At 32.9% G+C, this 6,807-nt stretch overlaps 1 pseudogene; it reads right to left on the reverse strand.

Moving 5' to 3' along the window:
- Window positions 1-1,113: 1,113 nt before the first annotated feature.
- On the reverse strand, window positions 1,114-2,111 carry LOC110672392 (ethylene-responsive transcription factor ERF010-like; annotated as a pseudogene).
- Window positions 2,112-6,807: the final 4,696 nt, after the last annotated feature.

Here is a 6,807-nt window from a genome sequence, read left to right on the forward strand (position 1 = left end):
TGTTGGCGAATTGGCTTAGGTGCGCCTGTTTGTCCTTGCTACGTCATTGAATGTGGGTGCAATTTTGATCCTCTATTGAAAAATGTTATATGTGTTTCCTTTTGCAGTGCAGCAATTGGTACGCTTGGAACCCAGTTTCCTTTAGCCAATGGGAAAGATTGTCGAGTATCCTAGATGAAAATGTGAGTGGGATCTCTTTGTACGTGCTCTAATAATATCTCAGCCTTTCAGATATATATATATATATATATATATATATATATATATATATAATTTATTTGTAATTTAAAATGAGAAGCTGTGAAACAGTATGAAGAAATAAAATGTATCCGCAGATCGTGGGGCAATGGTCTTCCTCAGCCACCTATCACCCAAAAAGTAGTAGACTAAGCATGGGGAAGAGCACAAGTCTAAATGAGTTCAGGTAAATCAGGGTGAGTTTAGGACCTAATTTTTAAGATTTTTGGTTAAAAGAGGAGCGGTGATTAGACAAATAGAGAATTAATGAAAAAAAAACTGAGGAAATAGAAGGGCATTAAGTTGGTCCCATTATCAAAATCATCCTGCATTAGCCAGGATTGCAATCACTCTTCTGTTGCCCACAATCCCCGTATGAGCAAAAGTGAAGAACCAGAAAACACTAACTCCAAATGTTATCACTTTAATAGTTATAACTTAAGTGGTTAGCATGGCTATTTTCACCAACTGCTCGGTTGTAGGCAATGCATGTTCGCCTAAGTCTTCTCACTGCTTTTAACATCCCCTTTCCTCTCTGGTTGTATTCATGTCCCCTTATGTCATAGCTAGTTTTTCTTCTTCCAAACTCAGATTTAGTGAAATTGAAAATTGAAACAACCCTTTTTTTTTTTTTTTTAAGGCCGCATCATTTCATCAGTCGTAACCTTAACATACCTCCCGATTTGAGTTAGCTATTGCCATAATCATACCCACCATTACCACTAGCAGTTTCACTTAGCTTTTTATAATTTTTAAGATTTATAATTTTTTAATATTTGAGAAAAAAAGAAATTTTTTTTATGGTATTTAAAAAAAAAGATTTAACCCACTAAATTAATGGGTTAAATCTTCTGTTCTCCCAAATGCAAATGCAATTTCAAAATTTTTAAATTATTTTAAAAACTTCAACGAAGGCTAAAAAAGAATTATAAGAAGGAAAGAAAGAGATTTTTTTTTTTGCCTCTCTAATTTTTTCCCATCCGATATTCAAATCTTTCGGGTTGGGTATCTTATTCAAGTCGACCCGTTCCACAAAAGACTTGAATTCTAAGCCAATTGGTGGTTGATTTCTTGCTGGTATTATTATTAGCACTATTACTGTTACTATTTCAGCGGCGGTCATGGTGGCAATGGTGGTAATGGTGATGCTACTTGAAGCGGTCTCAAAAGCATCGACTCTAGCCCCAACATCGATTGCTTTTTCCTTATCGAAGCGGCCGGCATGTCATCTCAAGTTCCGTCGATACTTTCTCCCGTCAAAAATTCTGGGAAATTAAGCCTTACTAATGGCCTTTTCAAATAGAAGACTGCCGTGTTGTAGGCTCGAGCTGCTACCACTGGAGTTAAATATGAGCCAAGCCGAATCCTTGAGCACTTGTTGGGTTCTCTTACCTTAGACACCCATGTGCCCCACTTCCTCATCCGTATCCCCTTGTAAGGTCAATCACTGTCCGCTCTACCTCCTCGCTTCCTCCTGGCTATGGTCTTTTCCACTCCAATTTTCATCTTTCCAAAAAAATTGATTAATCACCTAAAATTTCAAAACACTTATTTCCGTTGTTTTCCCTCTTGAAAAGGAGAAAAAAGTTGCAATGATTATAGAAATTCAACTTCAAAATCAAAGAGCCTTGATGCTAGAAAAGATTCGGAAAGTAAGGATTTCATGGCTATAGCGGGATATGACAAAAGGGCGATAAAAAAAAATCAGAAAATTCTAAATCACCAGCACAAATTTTTGTGGATATGGTTTAAAGGAAGGAGCAAAGGCCAAAGGGTGTGCTTATGTTGTTAGCCTTACTTGTCAGGGAGAGACTAGACTCGACAGAAATAAAAGAGGCAATAAAAGTAGATGCTTTCCTCTTGGGATTTCAAAGCCCTGTTTGCGGAAGAAATAAATATAATAAAATTATGAAGAAAGAAAGTATGTATTATTAGCTAGGTGGTGATGGTGTCCTATGTGGGCCGGTGAGGTGGTGGAATTCAAAGGTTTAGTAGGAAAATATTTGTTATTTTGTTAGGGCAATATCCAACATAGATATAGATTTAAGGAATAAACAATGGGATTTTTTTTAATATTATTTATAGGCTAGTTTGTGTTTATTGCTCTATTTTTTTTTAATTTAATCACAAATAATAATTTTATTTTAAATTATTATTTAAATTTAAATTTAGGAGATTTAATGAGAGACATAAGAATTTGGTTTTTTAGTGTGTTTAGTTCATAATTTAAGTCTTTTTAAAATTATTATTTTTTAGTATAATTATTTTAAAATTACTTTTTATTAGTTATAATAAAATTTTTAAAAAATATAAGTCATTGATTTTTTTTAATTTAGTTAGATCAATAAAAATAAATTTTTAAAATTTTAAAATATAAAATCACTAAATTTTTTATTTAATTGAGTAAAAAAAAAAGTACTCTTTCCATCCCAATATCTTAGGACCATAAAGATTTCACACACTTTAAGAGTTTTTAAGTCATCTTAGTTTAACTAACTATTTTTGCTTTTTTTTTCCCTAAAATGCCCTTATTTAAATGGCTAACAGCATTAACTTAGTTAACTGAAAAATTAGAATGCATTAATACTCCATTTATTACATGAGTGAGTTTGAAATTCTAATTAATGCTATGATTGGAGAAAAAAAAAATAAAGGTTTTCATTGAAATTATACATAAATTTAGACTAAAATTATGGCTCCAAACTCGGTTAATGATCTGCACCCTAGTAGAGGATCCGTGCACATAAAACAATGAAAAAAAAAAGACAAAATTTCCAATTTTGTTTGAATTTCCTTTTTTTAAAACAAAAGAAAAAAAATTGGAGCCAAGATTTGAATTTCCATAATGATTTTCGGAATAAGAAAAGCTTTCATTTGAGGTTCTGTTATAACAAACTTTTCAAATTTAATATTGGTCGAAAGTTATATTTTAAAAAATGAAAAATTATTGTTTGGCTTCATATTTTAAAACATATTATTTAATTTATGTATTTTGCTTTTATTAAACTCTTTAGTTTATCTATCAAAATTTTTGTTAGCCAATGGGTTTTTATGCCAATCAAACTACTAGTACTCCTATTTTATTGAAACTAATTAGTTAGTTCTTGTATTTTAAAAAAATATTATTATTTAATCCATCTATTTTAGTAAAACTAATTAATTGTTCATTATATTTTAAAAAAACACAATATTTTAAAAAATATATTCTTAATAAAAATAAAAATTTTGTTATGTGAGAACTAAATCTGAATTTGTAATTTTTTTAAAATTGTTCATGTACTTTCATTCATTTCTATAGACATTGCTTTTGTATTTTCTCTATTGGAAAATAATTTTTTTTTATCGTTTTAATTGTTTGAAGATATAGGTGAACTTATTAACTTTTTGCATAGACAACTTATACCATTTTCTGTCAAAAGATGAAAAACAAAAGAGAATGAGGTAAAGAAGTGTATGCGTAAAGAAGGGAAGAAAAATGAGGAAAAAGAAATTAGAGATGTTAAGATAGTAATAAGGAAAAGAGAATCAGAACAATTTAGGTAAAAAAACTAACTCAGGTTTGGGGGCTCCCGGTCAGTCATTGTATCAAAGCTAGTAATTTTTAAGAGGAAGATATGAATAAGGTTTAATTTGAGATGAGTAAGGGGATCAGTTAACCATGAGTTGCACAACACCAATACCATCTTCAAACATTATTATTGAACTAGCTTCATCCTCTTCATCCTCTCCTTTTGACCCACTCAATCTCACCTCCACTCTTTCCCCATCACCTTTTTGTGGACGAACCTTAGTCTCTAAAATAGATAACCTGGTTGAAATTTCACACATACCTGATGGTGCACAAGTTGAAGAATTTCTTCTTTATTGGATAAGTCCATATAATATCTACAGACGTTCTAGATCTTTTACTAGAAGCATTAGAACTCTCATATCCTCTAGAAGATTTATTACTAAGGAATATGTTTAGACTTTACGTCTGGATCAGTGTACTCTTAAATCCATAGCTGCAGAACAGTATGTGATTTTTGAAATTCCTCCAAACCCTATCCCATCATGGAGAAGACAGGGATATTCTCATCTCTATTATGGAGTTGTTTGCCTTGTTCTCACCCTACATGGCAAACGAGTCCTCCCAGTAACAGCTAGATTATCTTTATTAGATACTAGGTTTCTCAATTATGAACATGCAATGATTGGCATATGTATAATCACTCTCCACGCTGGAAGTGTGGTTCTTACTTTTTTCCCTAACTATAACATGTCTCTTCAAGACCCTAATCTTCCCATAGCACTAAAAGCTCAAGTTCAGCTTATTGGGGCAGAACAGGCTGTCTCCTCTATGGCAGCTACCTTACACCAATAGATAATCTATAGGCTTCAAGATCATGCCATAGATTTATCTCAGCCAGAGGTATCCTTTGACGCTCTGTTCATTCTTGCAGACATAGAGACTATACCCATTATTGTTCAGATTCCTCGATAACTGTCTAAAGAAAATTTGGTAAAAATCATTCCACGAGAGTGGTTTACCAACTATGAAAAGTTATATGACAATTCTCGACCTATCCAAGTAACAGAGCCCACATTTCATGGGCAAACGAATGGCATTGTCAAGACAGTTTTCAAGGAACCTAGAAGTACTTCATAAACTCCTTCAATCTTTCAAACCATGATGATCTTTCCAGTTTAAGAGACAAGAGAAAAAATTTATGTTCACTCCTTTTAGGTAGATGGATTAGTGCCTTTTAGGTAGATGGACAGCCAATCTATATAAGCAAATCCATTGACATTTCATTTGGGATGCTCCAAGATCAGGAATGTGCAATGAAGGGTGCAATTGTCATCTAGAACACTGGGATGATGATGATGATGATAATTATCACAGCCACAAAAAGGGAAAAAAGAAGTAAAATTTTCCTTGCAAAACTCTAAGAGTTAGAAGGGACTACTCTCCAGACTCAGGACCTTGGATTGGTATTCATAAGGATGTTCAAAGAAAAAATCCTTTACTAATCTATGAACTAGCTTTAGAAATCTTGAGAAAGAAAGGGAGAAAAAGAAGAAAGTTCTATCTTCACCACCTCATGTACTTCCTCTTGTACAACCCTGTATGATATTCTCACAAGAAGATGTGTATGAATACTTTTGACCACTCAGACATCGGATTGATCCAACACAACAGATACATCCAAGCTATTTATTCAAACATCTAATGTTAGCTAGACGGACAACCTAAGCCATCAACTCATGCTAAAGAAGTCCTAAACTGGCAAACTTTGAATACCAAGGCTCAAAACGATTTCTTGCAAAAAAAAAAATAACTCAAAAATGGACCTGATAGCCAATTAAGCTCAATTGACTAAAACAAAGGTTAATAATTTATCAACCTAGGTCAACTAGCTTTATGTTAATCTTTAGTCCCTAGTTAATCAACTTGATAAAGATCTCATAGCCTTACTTTAATAGAAAAGGTTTGGTTATGAATTTGATCAAAAGGAGTCAGAAATCAAAAAGTTAAAAGCTTAAATTGCTCAGATTGAAGATGATTTAGCCAAAAAGAAACAAATATCATTTAACCATAATCACAACCCATTTCTTCCCCTCTTTGATTATAATCCTTTTTCTTCATTTTATCCACATTTTACCTAGAAGCCATTCTACCAAACAAACCTTAATCCTCAAACACCATTTCATAATTCTTTTCAAGAAAAGCCTAAACCAAAAGCTTAGCCTTCCTCATCTACTGCTCAACCTTCCAAGAGCATCTCATCCTCAGAGTCTATGAAGGAAGATAAAATTAAACCCGAAAAGACAAACAGTAAGTACCTAGTGACCCTCTTTTCGAACAAATGATAATTTCAACCGGTCTCTTAATTAATGAGACAGACTCCTCATCAGATGATGATTCTAAAAAGGATCTGACAGATATTACAAAATTATTAATAGCAACTTCAATAGGCTCTAATGATGGGATCACAGAACCTCATGTAGAGCAACCAATTGATACTCATGATGGAGAAAATCCAAATAAGGTCCTCCCCAAGCTAACTTCTGGTTCTTGGTTCACTCTTGATGATATTCCTTCAGCCAAATAGAGGGACAGAATGATAGAATTCCATGCTTGGCTTGATTTCCAAATATCTAAACTGGATACAGAATTATTAATTGTCTTGAAAGAATTATCCTGTAGATTCATTAGATCATTAAGAGAATGGTTCCAAAGTCTTGGAGATTACAAGCGTCTCCTATTTTACCAAGCATCAATCTTAGGAGTCATGAATGCTCTCTATGAGAAATTCATTGGAGACTACACACTCTACAATAGATGGGTGCAACAACAATACTTTGAGATCAAATGCTATTCGTTAAAGAGGAAAGATATTGAGTTTTATTATCAAAGGATGTCTCAAAGATACTATTTATTGAATGGGTATAATGATGTCAACTTGAGACACACTTATATTGCTTCTTTACCAGAACAATTACAGCCTGACTTACAACGATCAATCTTGGCAACTCGCAAAGATATGACCCAAATAACTCTAGGAGAAATTCATTAAATGACATTAG

This window comes from Hevea brasiliensis, chromosome 7 (assembly GCF_030052815.1).
Source record: "Hevea brasiliensis isolate MT/VB/25A 57/8 chromosome 7, ASM3005281v1, whole genome shotgun sequence".
Lineage (NCBI taxonomy): Eukaryota > Viridiplantae > Streptophyta > Magnoliopsida > Malpighiales > Euphorbiaceae > Hevea > Hevea brasiliensis.